Genomic DNA, 25725 nt, shown 5'->3' with positions numbered 1-25725 from the left:
CGATTTTTCCCACATCATTTTACCATTACAAACCATGATTAAGAAAAATTCAGTGTTTAGATGGGGATCTGTAGAAAAGGAAGCATTTGATTCAATAAAACAATCAATATTCACTGCCCCCGCTTTAAACACCTAATTTTTCTAATCATTTCATATTGTACACTATCGCGTCTGATTCTGTTGGCATTTTGGCACAGGTGTGGCGCTATGATTCATGTGTTGTCCTTCATGGCAACTCTCTTTGATATCAGATCTTCATTCAGGCTACAGAATGAAGAGAAATCTCATATACGCAGGTTAATTAAGTCAAAGTTGCGTATACACGCTGGTGATATGCATACTAAGTCGCGTATACGCAGGCGAGCTATATACGAAGGCGCGTATACACGCAGATGCATGAACAAGAAAGGGCGTATATGTCGGGAAGTTTCCTTTTGGTCCATGGTAGTTAGTCCTCGGTACTTGTGCCCATGTCTTCGGACCAAAGTACCTCGACAAACGTGTAGATCGCTAGTTTTGAAGTTGATGGTTTTGGATTTCTATGGTTTTGGCTCTTGGTATTGAGCAAGGCCTAAGGCTATATAAGGAGAAGAAGATCATTAGGCAAAATTATCTTTGGACAAGGCTTGAATATCTGAAAGAGAAAGAGATCTGATATGCAGGTTCTGGGTTGCTTGATCTGAGCTAAGGAGAAATCACATCGGTTTATGGAAGACTAGATCTAAGGATAAATCGGGATCTAATGGTTTGAAATGCACTATAATGATATGGTTGATTATGCGTATTTCTAGATCTGCATACTGTCGCAATATTATGTTCTGGGTCTAACTGATGTCTGGTACAACTGCAAGTTGAGAGAATTTATTTTTAGATCTGTACGCAGGTTGGCTTAGGTAAAAGCGCGTGTATACGCGGGTTTCGCTCAGTGAAGTAGCGTATATCTCTTGAAGCTTGATTTTTGGGTTTGCAGTTGGATCTGACTGTTATTGCAGAGTTCTGTAGACTGCTCTGTGTTCTGGTAACTGGTGATTGACAGGGTTCAGTGGTTCAGTGATTCAAAGTTTGATGATGCTAGTATTGGTTGTTTTATGCTTCAATGATCTGTTGTGAAAGTTGAATGAATTGTGGTCTACAGATTGTAATGTTGTGCTTCAGGAATATCCAGTCTGAAAATGTATGAAAGGTGGTACCTGAAAGAAAGAAAATTGTAGGTCAGCACCTACGTACTAGTATCTTAGCTAGTACAAGAGCAAAGGGGGGTTGGAGCTCCCTTCCAAGGAAGTTTGGAGAACGAGAGAAGGTTGTAGCCTTCTGCAGGTTGTAGCCTGCGTACTGGTATAAGGCTGCACCAGTACAAAAAGATTGTAAACTGAAGTTTCATATTAAAGAAAGATAGAGACGACTTGCAGCAGGTGGTTTTCACCCACATTGGGTTTCCACCTTATATCTTGGTGTTCATGTGTGTGGTTTCTGTGTGATCTGTTCTACTGCATCTGCTTACTCTTAATATTGTGAATAATGTCCTCATGCACTTAACTGAAGATAAACTGACTGAATTATAAGATTTCTAGTTATACGCTGTTTTCTTTATACACAGTTGCGTGTACACGCTGGTTCTCTTAACGAAAGTAGCGTATATGTTTCTGAGCATTGAAAAAGTTTTATAGTTCTGATAATACTGATTCACCCCCCCTCTCAGTATTATTTCCAACAATTGGTATCAGAGCAGGTCCTTCAGAGAAGCTTGATCGCTTGAAGGTAGATCGTTCATCATGAGCAACTACGATAGAGAAGCATCAATCAGGCCACCGATTTTTGATGGGACAAACTTCAATTATTGGAAGGTAAGAGTTACTGCATATCTTCAATCTCTTGGTACATAAGTTTGGGACATTGTAGAAACAGGCTATGCTTTTCCTTCAGCTACTCCTACAGATCCAGCTGAGAAAAAGAAGTATGAAACAAATGCAAAAGCAGTCAGTACTCTATTAGGAAGTATATCCCAAACATAATTCATGAAGGTAATGCACTTCAAATCAGCAAAAGAGATATGGGACAAAATGGTCACGAGCTATGAAGGAGATGAACAGGTAAAACAAGCTAAACTTCAAACTCTCAGGATTCAATATGAGACTCTCAAGATGTATAGTGATGAAAGTGTGGCTAATTATTTTCTTCGGGTAGATGAGATTGTTAATTGTATGAAAAATTTGGGTGAAGAAATAAAAGAGGCTATAGTAGTTCAAAAGATTCTAAGATCATTATCCCCCAAGTTTGAATCTAAAGTATCTGCAATAGAAGAAAAGGAAAATCTCCATGTTCTCACTATGTCTCAGCTACATGGAATTCTAACTGCTTATGAAATGAGAAAGGGAGGTCCATCAGACAGAAGGGAAGCTGCTTTTAAGGCATCAGGCAAAGAAGATTACTATGAAGCAAGCCATATTCCAGAAGAAGAGGAAGAAGAATCAAATTTTGTCAGAAATCTTCAAAGGGATTCTGGAAGGTTCAGAGGTAAGCTACCTTTCAAATGCTTTGCTTGTGGAAGAGTAGGTCATTATGCTGCAAAATGTCCTTATAAGGATAAAGGAAAGGAACCTGCTAGATGGAACAAGAAACAAAGTGCAAATAAGAAAAGTTACTACACCCATGAAGATAGTGATGGTTTATCAAACAGTGATGAAGATGAACAAGGTAATAAATATAAGTTGTTAATGGCATTTGAAGATGATGATTATGAGGATGCTGTAGATGTGAATAACCTCTATGATGAAATTACTAGACTCAAGAGATGTATAGAAGAAAAGAATGTGATCATTGATACTCTACAATTTCAAATTGATGAAAAATAAAAACATCTTGAAAAACTAGAAGGTGAAATTGTTGGTCTCAGAAAAGAAATTGAGAAAACAAAAGCTATTAATCTTAAGTTTGTCAAAGGATCTAAAACTTTGGATGAGATTATCAATGTGCAGCAGTCTCCTCTAAACAAGACAGGTTTGGGTTACAATGGAGAAACCTCTCAAGCATCCACCTCAAAAAGTTATCTTGATGCGGCAAGAAGAAATGAGCAGAAGAACAATGAAGATAATCAGGTAAAGCAGGGACAAAATACAAACAGAAACTATCAGGGGCAATCCATCTTAAGGGTGAACAAAAGCTACAACCAGCCACAGGTAAAATCTTCTCAGTTTGGTTCAAGAATAGATGAAAATAGAAATTACAATCAGTTGGCAGGTAGATTCAATAACCGCAGACGCTTCTTCAATGGACAATGCTTTTCTTGCCATAATTTTGGTCACAAAGCAGCTCAATGTGTTGCATATAAAACAATCATGACTAGGGAAGCTCAAAAACAAAGAAGTATGACAGGGATGACAAAAAGGACCTATAACAACTTTTCGGTTCTTGAAAATGAAGTCGAATGTTCTATTTGCAATAACTTTGGTCATGAAGAATCTGAATGCAGGAGCAGGTTACAGCAGAAAAAGGAGCAAGCCTCAAGCACCAAAACATGGAGAATAAAGGAACCTCAAACAGAAAGATGTGGAATAGCATTTTATGCAGAGGGACAGGAAAATCTATGGTACATTGACAGTGGATGTTCGAAGCATATGACAGGTGATAAAGAAAAACTTGAATCTTATTCTATTCTAGAAAAAGGAAAGAAAGTCTCTTTTGGAAACGATACTCCTGCAACTATAAAAGGAAAAGGAATTGCTCAGTTAAAAGGAAAGGTCAAAGCTGGAAATGTTTTGTATGTTGATGGATTGAAGCATAATCTTCTAAGTGTCAGCCAGATGTGTGATCAAAGAACCGAGGTTATTTTCAGATCGAATGGATGTCTTGTTCGTGATCTTGATACAGGTAAAACAGTACTCAAAGGCAAAAGAACTCCAAATAATCTGTACATATTTGAAGAAGGACAACAACAATGCTATCTAAGCAAGGATGAAGAGCACTGGTTATGGCATCGAAGGTTGGGACATCTAAGCTTTTCACAAATAAGGAAAGCATGCAAATATCAGGTAGTTCGTGGTCTTCCAGATATCAAAATTCCAGACAATACCATATGCAAATCTTGTCAGTTTGGAAAGCAAACCAGAACTAACTTTCCAGAGAAGGAAGGATCAGCTAGCATGCCTCTCGAGCTAGTCCATACAGATGTATGTGGTCCATTTAGGAAGAGGACACCTCGAGGAGAAGAATATCTGATATTATTCATTGATGATTTCTCCAGATTTGTTTGGTTAGGGCTCATGAAGCACAAAGATGAATCATTCGAAAAATTCAAATCCTTCAAAGCCTTGGTTGAAAATGAATCAGGACACAAAATTAAGTGCCTCAGATCTGACAGAGGTGGGGAGTTCACCTCAAATGAATTTTTCGATTTCTGTGACGAACATGGGATAAGAAGAGAATTCTCTACAACTAGAACTCCTCAGCAAAATGGGGTTGTGGAAAGAATGAACAGAACTATCCAACAAATGGCTCGTGCTATGCTCGATGAATTAGGTACTCCCGCAACCTTCTGGGGTGAAGCTGCACATGCTGCTGTTATTATTCTTAACAAAACAAATGTCCGAGTAAACAGCACTCAAACACCTCATGAGCTCTGGAGTGGTAAGACTCCTTCGGTGAAGCACTTCAAAATCTTTGGAAGCAAATGTTATATCAAGAATACTGATGAGCAACTTGGCAAACTTGAACCAAGAGCAGATGAGGGCATTCTTCTTGGTTATTCTCCACATAGCAAAGCATACAAGTGCTACAATAAAAGACTTGGCAGAATTGTTGACAGCATTGATGTAGTGGTTGACGAGAAGGGATATATTCCTAGGCAAGTTCATCATGAAGACATTGAAGAAGATGAAGGTTACCCCCAAAGGTGGAATGATGAAGAAGAAGAACCTCAAGAAGAAGAAGAACCTCAAGAAGAACCAGAGGAGCAGACAAGAATAGAAGAGAAGACTCCATCCAGATATGTTCAAAAGAATCATCCAGAATCTCAGATTGTGGGGCAGAAAGAAGCAGGAGTACAAACAAGAAGGACACTTGCAGAAGCTTCAAGCTATTTGGCATTACTCTCCTCCACTGAACCACAAAATGTTAAAGAGGCTTGCAAAGATGAATGTTGGGTCAAAGCAATGGATGAAGAACTTGAGCAGATCGAAAAGAACAACACTTGGGAATTAGTTCCTAGACCAAAAGATAAGAATGTAATAGGAACAAAATGGGTCTTCAAGAATAAATTAAATGAAAATGGAGAAGTAATTAGAAACAAGGCCAGACTTGTTTGTAAAGGGTATGCGCAGCAAGAAGGAATAGATTTTGAAGAGACCTTTGCTCCTGTGGCAAGACTTGAGGCCATCCGAATGTTCCTTGCTCTCTCAAGCTTTCAAAACTTCAAGGTATTTCAAATGGACGTGAAATCAGCCTTTCTGAATGGAGACTTAGAAGAAGAAGTATATATTGAACAGCCAGATGGTTTCATTCTTGGGAATGATCCAAACCTTGTATGCAGATTGAAAAAGGCTCTCTATGGACTCAAACAAGCTCCAAGGGCTTGGTACTATCGGTTGGACAAATATCTTCACCAACAAGGCTTTTCAAAAGGATCAGCAGATAGCAATCTCTATATAAAAGTTGAAAATAACAAATTACTAATTCTTGTTGTTTATGTAGATGATATTATCTTTGGCAGCAATGAAGAGACTATGAGTCAAAACTTTGCCTTGGTTATGCAGAAAGAATTCGAAATGTCACTACTTGGAGAATTGACATACTTTCTTGGATTGCAAATCCAACAAAATGAAGGAGGTATCTTCTTGTCTCAAACCAAATACCTCAAGCAGATCTTGAAGAAGTATGGCATGGAAGAGTCAAAGCCTGTATGTACACCCATGGTTACAGGATGCAGCCTCAGTGCAAATGATGGATCAGCAGCAGTTCATCAACCCACTTATAGATCCATGATTGGGAGCTTGCTTTATTTGACAGGTACCCAACCAGATATTACACATGCAGTAGGAATTGTTGGAAGATTTCAAGCCAACCCAAAGGAGACTCATCTTCAGGCAGTCAAAATAATCTTCAAGTATCTTCAAGGGACACAAAACTATGGCTTATGGTATCCTAGAAATACAGATCTCACTCTTCATGCTTACACAGATGCAGATTGGGCTGGAAGTGTGGATGATAGGAAAAGCACAAGTGGTGGTGCTTTCTTCATGGGTTCCAGACTAGTATCTTGGTTCAGCAAGAAACAGAGTTCGATTGCCTTATCTACAGCTGAAGCAGAATATGTGGCTGCGGCATCTTGTTGTACACAACTTCTTTGGATGATGCAAACCTTGCAGGACTTTCAAATCACTTGCACTCCACTAGTCTCTATCTTATGTGATAATACAAGTGCAATCAGCATTTCAAAGAATCCAGTCATGCACTCAAAGACCAAGCACATACCAATCAAGTACCATTTTCTTCGGGAGCAAGTGCTTGAGCAGAAGGTCAAGTTGGAGTATGTTCCTTCTAAGGAACAAGTTGCTGATATTCTCACAAAACCACTGCCCAAGGAAACTTTTGAATATCTCAGACAAAAGCTGGGAGTAGTTGATGCTTCATCCTGCTGTTAAAGCTTGTCTGTTCTACAGAAAAGTTGGTATACGCAAGTTACGTAAGGGATATCCGCGTATATACGCTGATTTATGTGGGGTAAGTCGCGTGTATATTGTACGCATGTTGCAGAAAGTATATCCGCGTACATACGCTGGTCTATGCAGGAGAAATCGCGTATATGGAGTTCTGAACAGCAAGTGCAAACTCTGGTTTAAAAGATCTGAGATGGGTATGTCAGAATTCTTCAGACACAGTTTCAAGGGGTGCAGCAGGCACAGGTTCAGGGGGAGCAGATTAAAAGTCTCATAAAGCATTGTTGGCATTTAGATGTTTTGGTTATTGGTTTCTTAGAAAGAAATCCTAGTTGCTGATCTAAAAGATGTTTATCAGATGCTGCTGGTGACTTTCATAAGTCTTGGTCTCGATCTGTTGTCTCTATGTCATGTCTCTCTTTTGTGATATTTCTTTTATGGTGTCAAGGTCATGTAACGGCCTATGTTGGTTTCCCCACTATGCCTGGGATGAATGATGTAATATAATTGGTTGTTTCTGTAGGGAGTATGGATGTATGTATTGAGTCTTTTGGTGATAGGAAGGTCCCTTATGGTGTATAAGTCTTGGTTCTTGTTGAAGAACATCTTTTGCAGATCTGGCCTACTGTCAAGGGGAGCATGATTCAGCACAGCCAAGCAGAGGTATCAGCATGTACTTAGGGGGAGCACTGCCCTTTGTCCTTGATGACAAAGGGGGAGAATGATTCTAAGAATCTTGAGGTTGCCATCAAGTCCAAAGGGGGAGATTGTTGGCATTTTGGCACAGGTGTGGCGCTATGATTCAGGTGTTGTCCTTGATGGCAACTCTCTTTGATATCAGATCTTCGTTCAGGCTACAGAATGAAGAGAAATCTCATATACGCAGGTTAATTAAGTCAAAGTTGCGTATACACGCTGGTGATATGCATACTAAGTCGCGTATACGCAGGCGAGCTATATACGAAGGCGCGTATACACGCAGATGCATGAACAAGAATGGGCGTATATGTCGGGAAGTTTCCTTTTGGTCCATGGTAGTTAGTCCTCGGTACTTGTGCCCATGTCTTCGGACCAAAGTACCTCGACAGACGTGTAGATCGCTAGTTTTGAAGTTGATGGTTTTGGATTTCTATGGTTTTGGCTCTTGGTATTGAGCAAGGCCTAAGGCTATATAAGGAGAAGAAGATCATTAGGCAAAATTATCTTTTGACAAGGCTTGAATATCTGAAAGAGAAAGAGATCTGATATGCAGGTTCTGGGTTGCTTGATCTGAGCTAAGGAGAAATCACATCGGTTTATGGAAGACTAGATCTAAGGATAAATCGGGATCTAATGGTTTGAAATGCACTATTATGATATGGTTGATTATGCATACTGTCGCAATATTATGTTCTGGGTCTAACTGATGTCTGGTACAACTGCAAGTTGAGAGAATTTATTTTTAGATCTGTACGCAGGTTGGCTTAGGTAAAAGCGCGTGTATACGCGGGTTTCGCTCAGTGAAGTAGCGTATATCTCTTGAAGCTTGATTTTTGGGTTTGCAGTTGGATCTGACTGTTATTGCAGAGTTCTGTAGACTGCTCTGTGTTCTGGTAACTGGTGATTGACAGGGTTCAGTGGTTCAGTGATTCAAAGTTTGATGATGCTAGTATTGGTTGTTTTATGCTTCAATGATCTGTTGTGAAAGTTGAATGAATTGTGGTCTACAGATTGTAATGTTGTGCTTCAGGAATATCCAGTCTGAAAATGTATGAAAGGTGGTACCTGAAAGAAAGAAAATTGTAGGTCAGCACCTACGTACTAGTATCTTAGCTAGTACAAGAGCAAAGGGGGGTTGGAGCTCCCTTCCAAGGAAGTTTGGAGAACGAGAGAAGGTTGTAGCCTTCTGCAGGTTGTAGCTTGCGTACTGGTATAAGGCTGCACCAGTACAAAAAGATTGTAAACTGAAGTTTCATATTAAAGAAAGATAGAGACGACTTGCAGCAGGTGGTTTTCACCCACATTGGGTTTCCACCTTATATCTTGGTGTTCATGTGTGTGGTTTCTGTGTGATCTATTCTACTGCATCTGCTTACTCTTAATATGGTGAATAATGTCCTCATGCACTTAACTGAAGATAAACTGACTGAATTATAAGATTTCTAGTTATACGCTGTTTTCTTTATACACAGTTGCGTGTACACGCTGGTTCTCTTAACGAAAGTAGCGTATATGTTTCTGAGCATTGAAAAAGTTTTATAGTTCTGATAATACTGATTCACCCCCCCTCTCAGTATTATTTCCAACAGATTCATCTTATGCAGTAATACTCACTCAGATTAATGATCACAACTTGGAAGAACCGATTTCATTTTATAGTTCAAATCTACAGGGTGCTGAACTAAATTATTCCGAAGTTGAAAAACAAGCCTTTGCTGTGTATAAAGCTGTCAAACATTACAAACCCTTCCTTTTAAAAGCCCATACAAAAGTTATAGTTCCTTTTCCTGCAGTAAGACAATTACTAATCCAAAGGGAATTAGGTGAAAAAAGGGAAAACTGGGTTACAACACTTCAAGAATATGACTTGGAAATCAAGCCAGCAAAGATTGTTAGAGGCCAAGGTTTTTGTAGGTTATTAGCAGGAGCATCCAACATTCAAGAACCAGGTGATATAGAACAAATTGAAGAAATCAACCAGATAAGTATCACGGATTCTGAATTGCAATATGTAGACTTGATCTTTTATTTGAAAAATGGATATGCACCTCCTAACCTTTCTTATAAAAACAAACGGGCCATTAGATTAAAAGCAAAAAACTTCATAATCATTGATGATGTACTTTTTAGGCAAAATTATGATTCAATTTTATTAAGATGCCTAGAAAAACCTGAAGCACAAAATGTTTTGCAGGAACTACATGATGGACCAGCAGGAGGACATTTTGGAGCTGACACAACAGCCCACAAAATCATTCATGCTGGATATTATTGGCCCACCCTATTCAGAGATACTCATGAATATGTAAGGAAATGCCGAAGTTGTCAAATCTCCAGTGGAAGACAAAGAAAACCAGCTTTCCCTTTGCAACTAGTCAACATTGATCAACCTTTCGAGCAATGGGGATTAGATATCATTGGGGAAATAACTCCATAGTCCTCCAAACAACATAAGTATATCCTTACTGCTACTGATTACTTTACTAAGTGGGTTGAAGCAATTCCTTTAAAGACAACAAACTCTGAAGTAATTATAGAGTTTATAGATCAATTCATCATTACCAGGTTTGGTGTCCCAAATGCTCTTGTTTTCGATAATGCATCTTATTTATCTGGAAATGCTATGTTTGAGTTCGCTATTAAAAGAGGATTTAAATTGAAATATTCTGCAAATTACTATCCCCAGGGTAATGGTTTAGCAAAGTCTACCAATAAAAATCTAGTTAAAATTAGTAAGCGAACTATTGAACAGAATCATAAAAACTGGCACAAATCTTTAATATTCACACTATGGGCTGATAGAATAACGCAGAAGGCTTCCATAGGTACTTCTCCATTCAACCTTTTATATGGGAAAGAAGCAGTGCTACCAACCAATCTAGTGCTTCCTTCTCTAGCCCTAGTTCAGTTTGTTGAAGAAAGCCCCTCTTCTTCTATTCAACTTAGACATGATCAAATCTTAAAATTAGAAGAAGAAAGAGAAAAGGCCAAAATTACTCATGAAAAACATCAGCAAATTATCAAGTCATCTTTTGCCTCAACTTCATCCAATTCAAAACAGTTACAGGTTGGTGATCTAGTTCTGAAATGGGACAAAGCCCATGAGGATAAAGGAAAACACACCAAGTTCCAGAAGATGTGGTTTGGACCATTTCAGATCTACGAGAAGATAGGCCATTCGACATTCATATTACAAGATTTATTAGGAAAGAGAGATTCTCTTCCTGTTAATGGCCTCATCTTAAAGAAATTATTCAATTGAGGAGGTAACCCCTTCTCCCTTTTTTAAGTTCAGTAGAATTTGTAGTTTTTAGGACCATTAGGAAATAAAGTTGTAAGATATCTTCCATTGGCCTTTGCTATATTGAAAAGTTGCTCAAAAGAAGTAGTTTTGATATTTACTTTTAAAATAGAAGCCTTAAACAAAAGGGACAATTTCTAGGAAATTAGGTATATTCACATTCTAAAACCCCATTTCATTTTTGTGAAATCTTCTCAAGATTTAGAAGTACTGTAAATCATTTTATGGTTTTCAAACTGGCCACAAAAAGGTTATCAATATCAAAACAGAAACTAATTCAATCTTAGCATCTTCAACTCTTACCCTGTCATCCATTCTCTCTTAAGGAGAAAATTTTCCATCCCATTCATCCAAGTTTATGATTACTCAGAGTGTAATTCTAAAATATTTGATATAAAAGATAAGGGGTCTTATTACAAGCCTGCTTACCATGATCATTGGGAAATAGTTTAACTGACATTACCAACACTGCATACCAAAACAGGGTAATGGCTTATAATCATAAGACAAGGGGTCTCATCACGAGCCAGCTTGTCCGGTTAGATTACAACTAGTAAATGGCATTGTCAAACAGCTGGCCACCAAACCAGGAAAATGGCTTTTTATCTTACAAATAATAGAAAAGGAAAAAAATAAATACAAAATATGAAAGCATATTTTGAATTCATTCTTTTAATCATACTCTGAAATGGATGGGATAATGGACAGTCAAATGGTTAAAAGGTATCCCTGTCGAAACTATGAACGTTTGCTGGCAGCAGAGTCTCTACCTATGACAAAGGAGTCAATTAAAAAGGCTAAGTTGGAAAGGTTTTTGTTTTATCATTATCAACCAATAGAGGCCAATTCAAAACTTAGAATGTATCTAATTTTAACAAGAGAAGAAATTAGCAAAAATAGCTCTTATTATATTCAGAATGTATGTATACCTAGTTATATTAGAATTTTCCTCTTTGATAAGATTTCTATACGAAGAAAGTCTAAGTATTTCAATATTTCTCAGAGATAACTATTTCTCCCAGTGAATCGCCAATTGTTGTGCTGTACAACAACCCCCCATTTCATAAAATTTTACTTTCAAAACTATAACATGAAATGGGTTCCTTTTAGATTAAATTGGTATCAACTTATCATTCCTCAAAAGGTTCGAAAAGAAATAAAACATTATAAACCTTTTGAGACAATATATAATCGGTCTTATAATAAAAAATGAATAATTCTTTATTATTGCGATAAAGCGATCGCAAGATCGCATATCGCAATAACAAAGGATGCATAACAAAAGACCCATTGGTTTTCCCTGATGCGACAAGCGCAAATAACTATCAGATATCGGGAAGGTAAGAAATCGTAACAAAAGGCCCCTCTCTTTGCTCCGATGCGATATCGCTATCGGCGATTGGGGAATGTAACATGCATGCAACTAAAAGCCCTCTTCTAAAAAGCTCCCGATACGAATTAGCGATATCACTATCGGCAATCAGGGATTCTGTAATGACACCAATATAACTACTTAAACATTCCTCCGATCCCAGATTGCGATAAAGCTAAGCGTGAATTTCAAAAATGATTGATAAGGCTTGGGTATATTGTGTTGAATTATTATTAAAAGCCTTTCTCTTCCCGATAGTGATTCACTTGCGCCCAACCGCAAAAACATCAAAGCCACGCTTAAATGAATTATTCGGCCAATAAACGATATGATGAGCATTTAAATGATTGACAGGTTTAAACGGTCAATTAATGGAGCAATTATGCCAAAATCTCTTTAGAGATTGTATCCGCGACAGTCTTATGTCAATCCTCTATTATTCATTGATTGATGTAACTCTTTCATACTTGGTTTGCACCACCTATTCTCCGCATTACGTTCATTTTATCTCCTGTGCAGAGCTCCTCCAAAGCAGCGAATTTAGGCCAAATGGGGAAGAAGTCTAAGAAATCTGGAACAACTTCAGCTTCCGCAGTAACATGACAACACATTGCCGATCCGGGACCAAGTAAAAAAGGATTAATCTCAGACACCACATGTCTTGGTCTCGGTAATACTACTTGGCAGAGCATCTATAATCTGGTTGAGGCCGAAGAGCCTTAGGAAACATCAGTACAAGCTACAACAGACTCGAAATGGAAGTCCGAGGCAACTCTAAAGGATTTGGCTGATTCTTACCTACACCGGATAGTGACTCGAGAGCAAATTCTTCCATACACAGATGTGGTAAGATGGGCAGTTGAGGAAATTCTAATTACAAACAGAACATTTTTCACTATTGACGGGAGAGTATTCGGTTCATTTCAGCCCGATGATTTGAGACAAATGTACCATTTGCCCGAACCAGAGAAGAAGTATAACAAAGCATTTCTAGAGAAGTTCAAAGATGAAAATGAAATTGAATCAGCACCTATACGGGAATGGAGACAAAACCCAACAAAACACAAGCATGAGTCTTCGGGTAAGTACTCTATTGATTCCTTGTGTTCTCCTTATTGTTATGCTGGAGCGATGATGTGTAGGATGTGGGGGTTGCATGATTCCTCAAAATTATCCATAGAGATGGTACCTTTAATGGAAGCAACATGCAATAGCGAAATAATGGATTGGGGGAATATATTATCTGATAAGTTAGCAACAACTATTCTTGAGTTCAGAAACAAATCCCATGTTACTAAAAGGTTCATTCCTCCATTTTACTTTAGTCCCTACACCTTAGATACTCTCTGTTTTAACTCCGAATTTCCTGTGCTGGGGTGGAGATGGACTCCACAAGACCCCATGCCCATTCATATCTATCACAAGAAGTTGTGGAAAGCCCATTATAAACACCACCTATATCAAGTTTGCAATGGATTTATGTTACCCATTTACTGTGCAATTTTTGACAAACCTGCTCGTAAGATTTCCTCACAAGCAGAGATTGACTTGACAGCCTTAGGAACCTAGTTCGGAGAAGAAAAATTTACATATGTAAGAGTTTTCGGCAGTCATGCCAGGTCTCATGTCCTCCCTTTGTATATACCCGACAAATTATTGGCTCGAGAGATAGCATATCAGCTTACATCCGCAGGAGTTACAAAAACTCTGAGGAATTCAAAGAAGCAAGTTTGGCCTCCTTTTCCTCTAAGGTGTGGCGTTTACACTCTCAATGACTACAAGCATGCAAAGAAAGAAGCAGAAAAGATAAATACACTGAATCATGCCACTCTTCCTAGCAGACGATTTGATCCAAACAAAGTCGTCTATAATGTACTAGAACAAGCAAAATTCACTAAATTTGGACGTAAAAAGATGAGTTTGATGACCTATTCTCCTCGGTCGAGTCATTATTTCAGGTTCAAGTGCTAGCTAAAATGAGATATCACGACGACGGGTTAGTCGAATTTAACAAACTTAGAGAGCAGAGGTTGCAAACTCTGCCTCTAGATTTGTTAGCCACTGCCCCGATGACACAATCAAGCGAGCCTGAACAACGACTTACCAACGAACCTCCTGCTACATTAGAATTTTTTGAAGAAGTCAAAAGAAGAGAGCAGGAGGAACTCCAAAGGAAAGAGCAGGAGGAACTCCAGAGGAAAGAACAAGAGGGAGCGCAGAGGAAAGAACAAGAGAGAATATGTGAAGAGGAACAGAAAAGGCAGCAGGAGCAGTGCAGCAAGGATGTGAATGTCGATACCGAGATTGACCCCAGGTTGCTCCAGGAATGGCAGCAATTCGATTCAATCATAAGCAATATAGAAAGCTCAAGAGAAGCCGATACATCCAAAGCGGCTGATACACAACATACAACATCAAAAGAGGTTCCAAGCGAAGGAACCAGCGGTCTACCCCTCACTACAGACTTAGAAATAATTCCCAAAGATCCTTCAGATCAAATAATTTTGCAAGTGGAGGATATACCTCCATTGGATGTCTTTTACAGCCCAAAGCACAGGGCCGTAGTAAAGTGACAGCGGAAAAGGAGAAGGATTGATCAACCTTCCCTGTTCCCTGAACAAACAGTGACAACCAACGTAGTTTGGAAGGAGGAGTTCGATCCTTCTGATGACCTAACAAAGTTGTCCCAATATGCTGGAGCCTATTCGGCGGCCACCATGGACAAGGCATCAGAAGTGAGTAATTTGTTAAAAGAAAAAGACCAGGCAATCGCTTCGTTACAAGCACAACTATCGGAGGCACAACAGAAAGCAGAACAATTAGAACAACAATTGTCCACGCAACAACAGTTAAATAATCAATTGAACAAACAGTTGCATGAAGAGAAACAGAGGGTAGATTCGAGTGCGATTCAAAAGCAGAAAGAACTATCGGAGGCATTAGCAAAATTGAAGACAATGAATGAACAGATGGTAAAGACAAAAGATGAGCAAATTTCTCAATTATTAGGTCAAATAGAGAAGTTCAAGAGTCTTCCGCAGCCTGTCGATTTCATAGCAGAAGCACTACAGATTAATAAGGCACTGGTAACACAAATAAGATTATTGTGTCATAAAATTGCTCAAGTTGAACCCCTGTGTGACATAACAGCATCAATAATCGATAAATCAGTCGATGCTAGACAAGACTTAGAGCAGGCCAATGAGACCTTAATAGATTTTCTTACTTGGCAGGAAACTAATGAGGGACAGGCAGCAAATTTGCCTAAAATCCTAGAATCCCATAAAGAAATTTTATTTATGGAGTGGCATTCCCAATTGATGAAGGCAGAGAGAGCAGTTTCTAGATGCAAATTATCCACAAGTAATTTGATTGAATTAATTAACAATACTCTCTATTTATCTAATATGATCTCTCAGTGTACACTAGGTAAATTACTATCGGCCAAAACATTGGAGCAATCATGTTATCAAGAGATGGAAAAGAATGGGAGATTAATCACAGGTATTAAAAGTTTAACTTGGGACACTTATTGGTTGTTTCTAGTAAAACCATACAACCAGAGAGCTACCCTCAAGTGCCTAACAGATGCAATCGGGTGTATCATTCCCGATATACATGATGCCACCTATTCTTCTCAACTCAATTCTCATCTCAACCGCCCTCAAGAAGTGGAACCGATGCTAGCGATATGCCAACTCAGGTCGAAAGGCAAACAACCAGAGTGATGAATCATGCTGCCGACTACTAGATTGCTTCGGGGGAGATATTTAAGATCAAGTTGTACCAATTTAGTAGCACTTTAATTTTGTAGTTAGTTAGTTTAATTAAGTATTTATAGACCCTTTCATGTATTTAGAAAGGGTCGTAAGTTTTTGTATATGACTTAAACCTGAAGTTGCACTACTGTACTTCAGGTATATTTTTATAAAGACTGGGCCAATTATTCCAATTTTGATAACGAAGATTTTATGTGGATGTGCACTATTGCCTTTATTTAAAAGTATTTCTGAGTCGGAAGAAGGAATTCAAATTGCGATTGATGTTGGGAATGATTTGCAGCTCATATGGTACTACTATCTATGTATGAATTCATTCTTTTTATGTGAATTGTTATTTGATCATTCTTGCTATTATTGAATATATGCATGTGTTTTAACAACATTCTTTATACTTTCCACTATTGGATGTTTACAGCGTTCTTTTCTTCTAATCATACATGTATCAGTAATATAAAAATATAAGTGTAACAATGTTTTATTAATTACTTTGTTCAACTATTTGAACAAAGCAATTATTATATGAATGAATGTCTATGTTTATTGAATAGAGTCATCTATATGCCTATTGATGAATAGAGATCATCAAACGTTGCACTTAAGAATAGAAGCTTCCCGGGATAGAATAGTCATTTGTATTTTCGATTTTAGATTAAGTCATCCATTCATTATCACTTATTAGAAAACCTGTCATTCATCCATCCCTTTTTATTCATTACTGGGAAACTGGTCCCATTATATCCAGTCGGAGCTACCATCCCAGATAGAAAAGGAGCTGTATTAAGGTCCGGACCAGGTGGTTATCCCCCAATGTTGATGCAACGATTTCAGAGGCATCAACACCTCCTTCATCTTATCTCCCAAGACTTCTCACAACCTCCACCCTCCTCTTCGAATCTATCTTCTCAGATACCTAACCCTACCACCTCCAGTTTCTTTGCAGATTCATCCCCTCCCCACCCAAGTTTGTCTGGGGCTCCCCATTTGGCCACTGACTTGGCTCCTTGCCCCATCCCTCCTAGTAGACCCCGTCTTGACCGACCAGGTCATCCACCTAAGAGATTCAAAGGGGTAAATGCTGGTACGAAGAAGATCTCACTCACCTTTGGTGATGACATTCATATGGGGGATGTGATGGAGATCTCTGATAGTGTCTTTGGTGGGTCAGGTTAGAGGTAGGGCATACTCTGTTGCGCGACTAAGACAATGGGTCTTGGAGATTCAGGGGCAGGTCCTCACTGAATTACCATCGAGTGTTACACTTTCTCGAGGATAGTTTTCTCTTTGATTCCATCAGCCTAATTTTTTCCCATGGGTACTGTAAAAGATTCACTGGCACATCGAGATGGTGTCGATATTTCTCAAATGATGGAGCCCTATTTTTGATCCCGAGAGAGAACATCTTGGAGTTGGGCCTATTTGGGTTCACTTTCCTAGATTACCCTTGCACTTCTGGTCAAACGACATTTTCAAACAGATTGGGAATGCCCTTGGACAGTGCATGGATTATGATAAATCATATATGCTATCTAGAAATATGTTTATGGCATGCATACTGGTTCATCTTAACACCAAGGAAGGTCTAGAATAAAATATTCAGTTTCATTGGCGGGACACTTGCAGGGTACAGATATTGGACTACAAGGGGGTACCTTACCACTGCCAGAGGTGTCATAAGATTGGACACCTATACAAAGACTGCCCTCTCCTCACATCCATCTCTTCATCAGTTGCCCGATCTAATCATGATGTAGGTGATTTTGCAGTTGATCAACGTGGTAAGGCACCTGCTCGGCCTGAGGTGGTTTCAGAGCTGGAATCTTAGGCGGTTTGTGACACTCATATGGAGCATGTTTGTTGGCTTAAGGGGTCCTGACCTAGGTTCAGAGTTAGCTGCGCCAACCAAAAAATCCCTACAATACTTGAACTTTCAAAAACAACCCACGTAGCGCAGGCTGCAGTCTCACCCGAAGCAGTATGGGGGGATGCAAGAACCAAGTTTCTACATCTAGAGACAAGTGTGATGTCTTTTAATGCCTCAGATCTTCCTTCGTGCAAATCGATAAGCCCTTAGGGCTCATTACTGCAACCCTACTAAAATAGCCTCTAGACCTTCGCGAAGGTCTACGATCGGATGTTGTGGATCTTTATCCGTTGATTTATCCACTTAGATGCATCAAAGGCCAATTCTAGATTAGTGTTCACACAATTATACTTAAGTTAATTAGAAAACATAACATAATTCATCACAGTCCTCGTGAAAGTACTTAACATGCATTGCATACATCTATAAAGGCTTATTCAAGTGAATCGCGCATCATTAGATCAATATTTCATAAACACATTATTCATCCACAACATATATCGCAAGTAAAAGGTAAACATGAATAAGCAGATATACACTGTATTTCTTTGATAATCTTCTTTATTGATCTTTACTATGGTATTATAGACTCAAAACTACCCTTTGCACTTGGCTACAGGGGTCCATACACTCATCTACGGACTCTACCTAGGCCTCTGCACACTCAGCTGCAAAGCCTTTCTCTCCTATCTGAACCACTTCTTTGCACTAAGACTTCTCCTCTATTGACCCATTACATCCTCCATTATTCCTTAGATTCTCTAAGACACACCTACTTATAGTCTTCAAATTTGACTCATATTTTACATAAACTGCATGAACGCCCAAAAACTGACCCAAGAGACCCCATCCCAACAGCCCCCCAACACAAAGATCATGACTTGCCCTCGAGTCACTCGGCCGACGCTTTGATCTTGCTGTGAAGATCCCCCAGTTCCACCTGAACTACAACAACTTCGGCAGTGCTCTGAATGGCTTCCTGCTTGACCTCCTCAACTAGCTTCTTTGTAGCGGGTCCTTTTGCGACCAACTTCATTGTCTGGTTTGTCTGCTACAAGCCCGTTAGCTTCTCCTCAATGTTAGTCATGACCGGGTAAGCCTCTTTTAACCAAGGCTACAGTTTGGCCTTAAGCAAGGCCTCCTTCTTCTGTTCCACCTCTACCTATGTGAAGAGCTACTTCCCCTCCTACAATTTGGCTAGGTGCTGCGCTGGTGCAATGGAGCGCACCATTTCCCTAACTTCATCATACTATTTCTGCAGCTCCATGACCTCTGTACTCAGTATCTGCAGGTTTGGGTCTTCCTACAGAGTTGTCACCAACTCCATTTCCTACTCAAATAATGTCAAACAATCAGCAACTGCGGCATCCAAGGTGGCCATCCCTTCTTTGATGGTGGCTCCGCACTGTTCCCAGACCTCGAGCAAAGACATAGGCTGCAAATTTAACTACAGATCAGTTATTTTCATGTTGAGTTTGAATTGAACTCGACCAACCTTTGCCTTTGCCTCGCACACACCGGAAGCTAACTTCCTGAGCTTCGCTTCTGGCTGTGCGTCATCAGGAATCTGAAGCTTAGGCACTATTCTGCATGCCTCTACAAATGCAGACTCTAGTCAAAAACTCTGTGCCTGCAACGTATCCTTTTCTTTCAAGGCCCACCTCTTCTCAATGAACATATGCTCATTGTTCCCCCTATATTTGCTGATAAGATTGAGAGCACGCTTCTTTTGAGCTCTCAATTCCTCTATCACCCTTGCATGTAGTGAGTGAAGAATCTCATTGTGGAGTGTTGCGATGTTCAGCCTGATGTTCTTAAGTGTGCTTAAGATGATGCGATCATTGACTGACTCCACAAGTAGGGACCCTTCTGGTAATGAAACAGTTCGAAGATCTAGGGTCCTTACCAATTCTGTTGCTTGACTCATCCCCGGGTCCAGGATCACTTGTGCTACGCTCGCCTGACCAACGCCCACCTGTATCCTAGATCTATAGCTCACATAGATCCTTTTGGACACTCCCCAAGATCTGCATATACTGATTCTCGAAATGCTGCAGGACTTCAGTTGTAGTGTCCCATATTTTTTCTCTAGTCTCATCGAGATCACCCTCCACTAATACCATGGGATCACCCTGCGACTTGTATGATTTTTTCTTTTTCCAAGGACCTTCCTGTTACTCCTGTCCGCGCTTCTTTAGACGAAATGGGGTGCTCTGCCCCTCATCTCCTCCGCCACCTTGTTCGAATTGTTCTTCCTCCTCTGTCTCTGGCGAAGGGGATTTTCCACTTCTTTCTGACTCGCATTGCTCCTATTCAGCTTTCTCCTTAGCAACACTCTCTTGCTCCATTCGAGCCTTCTTTGCAGCTTCCTTCTTCCTTTGCGTGACTAGGTTTTGCATAGCCTGCTTGGATGCTTCCTTTCTTCTCTGTGCTATCAAACTTCTTGCGCCCTTACTAGTTCCCGCATCTAGGTCTGAGGGGGTGCGCCACTCTGCTGGCCATTACGCGATCACCTCCTACACATCTGTCTCTACTACAAAATATGGCAATTCATGACATTACTATTGTGGATCCTTACATGCCTGAATATGTACTCGGTGGAAGTCAGCCTTGAACGTGTCATAGGCTGACAATTGCATGTACAAGGTCAGAGACAACCTTGGGCGCTCATTAGTGGCCATGCGGAGGCTTGATACCATTAGAACTTATAAGTTTTTTGTTTCTGTGATCCACGCGGGGTCCTTTGTAGCCCACAGGGAGGCAAACTGCGTTGCCTCTGGTAATCCTTCTTCCAGCGGAGGAAACTGGTTATCCTTTGGTAGTTCCCATGCAACCAAAACAATAGAGAGCAACAACCAAGTGTAATGGAATGACTTGGTGTCATCCTGGGCCTCATGACAATTCATGAGGAATTCTTGACACAGGTACCTGTACCAATTTAACCGCACGCCCTTTGCGCATTGTGCAACTAGGGAGACCGCAGGTGCTGGAACTTCGTCCGCGTGACACTTTATCATTACTTTCCCTACTAAGATCTGCGTGGCAATTTTCACCGTGGGGTCTTTGATGGAGGTGATTGAATATCCTCACTCCTTCTTCACTAGGTCAAATTCCTTCTTCATTCATTCAGCTTGATACTTTTCTCTTGTTTTTTCGCCAAAATCCTTGGCTAGATTTAATCTCTCATATGGCAGGTGCGTGATTCTATGGATAAGAATGTTATTGATGGGGATATGACCTCCTAGCCATAAGCACCCATCGTGCACCAGATTGAGCAGTTGGTGCACACAAGTTGTGTTGATAGGTGTGCGATGATAATGGGGCACCCATAACAGATTCAGTAGTCCCATATTCTCCACACCACGGATCCATTCCAACGCTCTAGCACGGTAACACCAACTCCACGTAGTAGATGTGCTTCATATAATTATTTATGGCTAAGTGTGGAAACCTAGTATGATCTTTGAGGTCCCAATCTTTCATCTTTAGCAGTGGGATCCGTGCAAGCTACAAACCTTCAAAGGGAACCTACTTAGGCAGCAGGGGTGTAGAAATGGAAATTTTTTCTCAGTCTGGATCGTTTGTGACCTTCGTCTTCCCCTTATGTAGAGGGATATAGCTAGGAAGCTTTTTGATGGGCACCACTCCCTCAACATCTATGTATTCTGTGCTCTGTCCTTCCTCCTCCTCCACATCGATGACCTGCTCGGGATGCCTGTCTTTCTTTTGTTTTTGGGCTGCAAAATTCTTTCTCGGTGATTCGCGCATTAGTAGTGGCTTTTTCTGTTTATCCTTCTTCGGCTTCTTTGTTTCTTTATCAGGGGTAGTCCTCAGCGTAGGAGACCTCGGCGCCATTGGCAGAAGAGCTGGAGCTTCCATACTCACCACTTCTGGGGCAGCTCCTTCAGAAGCGACATCACCACTAGTACTCATAATCTCTGTAGGGCTTGGTCCAAGGATTTTCTCAAGAATGAAGTTATGATTCAATTTTTACAGCTTAGCAAATGCAGGGCTCATGACCAAATCATCCCAATATGATCGGTTCGTAAACGAGACACAACAAAACTCAACAAAAACTATAAGGGTGCAAAGTGTTCTCTGCTGGACTCACATGTGTAATTTATAGGGGGTTTTGAATTTGAATCCGACCGTTTTCCCCAATTCTGATAATGAATGATGTTTTGGTGACATATCTTCAAATATTTTTGCCTTAAATGCTGCCAGCCTGCTCCTCTTAACCATCATTTTTCTGTCAAATCATGAACAATGACTCCAACAGTCACTTTTTTGCTGTGACGCGCAAAACATCCCTCCATAGCGCAACTTCCTATGCACAACTTCATTGGTCGTATCTTTATCATCTTCCATGTAGCCTACCTACTGCATAGTCCTTTGACCCTAGAAGTGTATTTTATAGTCCCACGATCCCTTGCAACTGCCTGGAGCACTAAGACAGTCATGTCACCATATAGTCATTGCGCAGGATCCCCTGTATATGGCTTCAATCAGCTTCCGTTCACTCTTCCTGGAAAAGGTTCTCCATTCAGCTTCACGAGCTGAACTACGCCTCCATCTGTAATTTCTTTGATAATATATGGCCCCAGCCAATGCATCTAAAATTTACATGAAAATTTAGTGAACTTACTATCATATAACAATACAAGATCATTTACCTTGAACGTGCGAAGCTTGATGTGTCGACCATGCCACGTTTTTTCATGTTCCTTCTATACTTGATGATGGAATCCAACCAAGAATCGTTCCTCTTCAAGCTCCATCAGCTGCATGAGCCATTCCTCTAGAACTTCATGATCTTCCATACCTATCATAGTTGCTATGCGCAGACTAGGCACAATATATTCCATATGCATCACAACTTCTATGCCATAGACCTATCTGAATGGTATTTGTCCTGTCAGTTCCTTGCAAGTAGTCTTATAAGCCCATAGTACTGCAGGTACTTGCACATCCCAGTCATTTTGTTGTGCGTTCTCCAAAATATTGTTGAAGGCCTCAATAGTTCCATTCACCTGTGGGTGATACAGTGTACTCTTCTGATCATAGACCTGGAATTCCTCTGTTAACACACTGATTGTTTCATTCAGAAAGTGTGTACCTCAGTCACTCATCAATAATTTTGGGCAGCCAAATCTGGTTAAGACAAACTCAAAAAAAAAATTTGCTTTTGTAGCCCCTATACAATCCTTAACTAGTTGTGCCTCTGCCCATCTGTTTAGATACTCCACTGCGGTGATCATGTAGCGTGCACCTGTCTTCTTTCTTGGTGGCTGAATTGGCCCTATTAGGCCCTTATACCAATAGGTGTCATATGTCATGATTGACTTGATGAGATATATAATATGTTCATACCTTTTCTTGTTGTAAAGGTTTTCGATATTTGTAAAAAAAAAAAAAATTTAAAAAATGTAAAGCGGGTATACCCTAAAAGAAAAATCAAAGGGTAAAAAGAATAAGAGATGGTCAAAAAATGAAAGAAAATGAACCCCAAACAAAAGACAGACTAGGAAAGTGTGCAAGTCTAAATGCCACTACTTTTTCACTTTGTGTAATAAACAATTGTGTGCAATTTGTCACTTATGCCACAATTCATGAATAGTCAAACTGTTTAAACTTGGCTAATTCATTTTTCAATTTCATGTTGTAGAAATAGAGAATAAATATCTGACCAAACAGTGTAATCTTGGCAGATAAGTAGATAGGTAGAGTAAATAAAAGGAGCTCAACAGTTTAATCTGAGCTCTTGGATGTAATAAGTGCAGACTTAGATAGGCTTTGCCATGTAAAAGAAAAGGAAGATTTGATAAGGGTTTGCCAGTCTAAGTGCACCCTAATAAAGAAGAAAAAATGCTAGGTTAAAGTAGGTAGGGTAGGTAGTTGATGTTGCAGAATCATATGTGATGAATGATGTCTCTAAATGTGTTAATCTTTCACTTTCATCACAAGGCCAAGGCATACAATACATTGAAAGCATCTCAAGCAAAGCAAAGTTAGAATAATTAACTCCCCTTCTCATTTTCCTTAATTATTCACTAATTTCCCCTAAGTACTAAGGTATTTGCTAAATTGGAGGGGCTCAAAGCATTTCTCTGACTTCTGGAGGGACCGGACCCTCGGCCCAATAATTTAAAAGCCTAAGTACTTAAAACCATTCATAAATCATTCATTCACCTTCATAAGTCTTTTCCTAAGTAAAATCCTATTTTACTTAGGAAAATTACATAATTTCTCATAAAAACCCTTTTCCCTTAAGCCTAAGTTAAATACACAAATCAACTGTTTTATACTTAGCGCTTTTCATTTCATTGTCATATTAATTTTTAACTTATATTATATAAATCCCTGATAATGTTTACCCTTTCCCATATTATATAAATATGAAAAACCCCGAATTTATATATATCCCGCCCTTGGTTAATTATAGCCGTAATATGTCCTAATCGGGATTTTTTTTTCTAAGTAATATTGATCTATTGATATGGTACAAAAAATGTTACAGAGAGGCCTAGCCTCAGAGTTGTTGATCATCTGTCATCATCAAAAATTGAAACTGTTTGTTTTGGACTGCCCCAACATAGGGGAAACCAGTCCAAGAAGCCTTAAAGACTGCCCCCATTATGGGGGAAACCAGCCCATTGAACCAGAAAAAACTATAGTCGAGTAGACCTTGGTTTTCCTGAAAAACAAAGAGAGAATGCATTTCTAGAACCAAAAGACAGAGACATATCCAAGAGACAGTGAGACATGTCCACCTGGTAGAGACTCAACCAGAAGACCGAGACACATCCAGAACCACAAAACCACAAAACAGTGAGACACATCCACCTGGAAGCAGGACGCATTTGCAAGAGGCCACGTGTTAAGCCGCTGGCTCCTCCGGAGCTGGCTCCTCCTCAATCCGGCAGGAAAATTGATACCAGTCATCATCCTCTTCAGACACGCCTCGACCCTGAGCTGGTGGAGCCTCCTCAGTGCCTCCTGCGTCCATCTACCTCTCACAAGTGTCGTTCTGCCTGCTGCCTGATGCTTTCATGTCGTTATGCTTGTCATCCTCAGCTGAAGAGTCACCAGCTTTAGCCTTGCCATGCAGAGCCTTTCTGCTTTCACTTTGTTGCTTGTTTCCCGAGATGTTGATCCCTTGGCTACTAGGTACCTCCTTGCTCTGCTTGTCCCCGCAACTAAACAGAGGAGCTTGCTTCTTAGACTCTTCCTCGAAGGAAATTGTGACAGTTGCAAAGAACGTCGAGGTCAACAGTTCGAAGTTTTCAGTAGCCAACCTGTAGACTCTTCCTCGAAGGAACTATGGAAGCGAAATTGAGTGCTGTGAGGGGCGGGATAAGGAGGAAGTGGGAAATTCGCAGAGCGAACAACATTGTCCCTCCTACTTCTGCCACTTCGGGTATTCGGGTAGCGATGAGTGGGGTAAATGAGCGGATTGGGTATCTCTGTGGTTGAGTTCGAGGAATCATAGGCGGAGTTGGTCGAAACCTGCGAGCGGATAAATCCTCCATGAGTTCCTCCGCATCTACTGCGCATGCGATGCCTGATGCGAGCCATGGCAGAATTGTAAGTTGTATTGACAACAGAGGAGTTGGAGGTATGGCGATGCTGAGGGTGAGTAGGGGAGGTCGGGCCTCGGTCTAAAATACAGTGACTAGAATGAGAAAAATGGAAACCATTACCAAGATCCAGGCAAGAAAGAATCACGCAGCGACTGCCTGTTGCAGTGCGAATACATGGTTCAGTGGCTTGCACAAAGCAGATGCCATGGAGAAGAGGAGGATTAGCAAAACGATCTGTAGGGGCCATGGCTATGAGGTAGGTGAATTTGTCACAACTTTCAGAGTCATTAATTATCGCCTGCAATGTGTTATGAATTCGTCTAAGGTAAGCTCTTGGGAGGATGCTGTTAGCTAGATGGCTCTCCATTCTGCTGGCAGTTCGTCTTGTCACCTTAATTACCACTATTGACACCCACATCCGAGTCGTCCTAACCAGGCATAATCCGTAACTAATTAATAGCCCATAAATCCCCCTGCCAC

This window comes from Pinus tabuliformis, chromosome 2_1 (genome assembly GCF_031772625.1).
Source record: "Pinus tabuliformis cultivar Carrire ecotype Pingquan chromosome 2_1, CPIR1, whole genome shotgun sequence".
In the NCBI taxonomy this organism is placed as follows: domain Eukaryota; kingdom Viridiplantae; phylum Streptophyta; class Pinopsida; order Pinales; family Pinaceae; genus Pinus; species Pinus tabuliformis.
Note: the sequence above shows the minus strand (reverse complement) of the source record.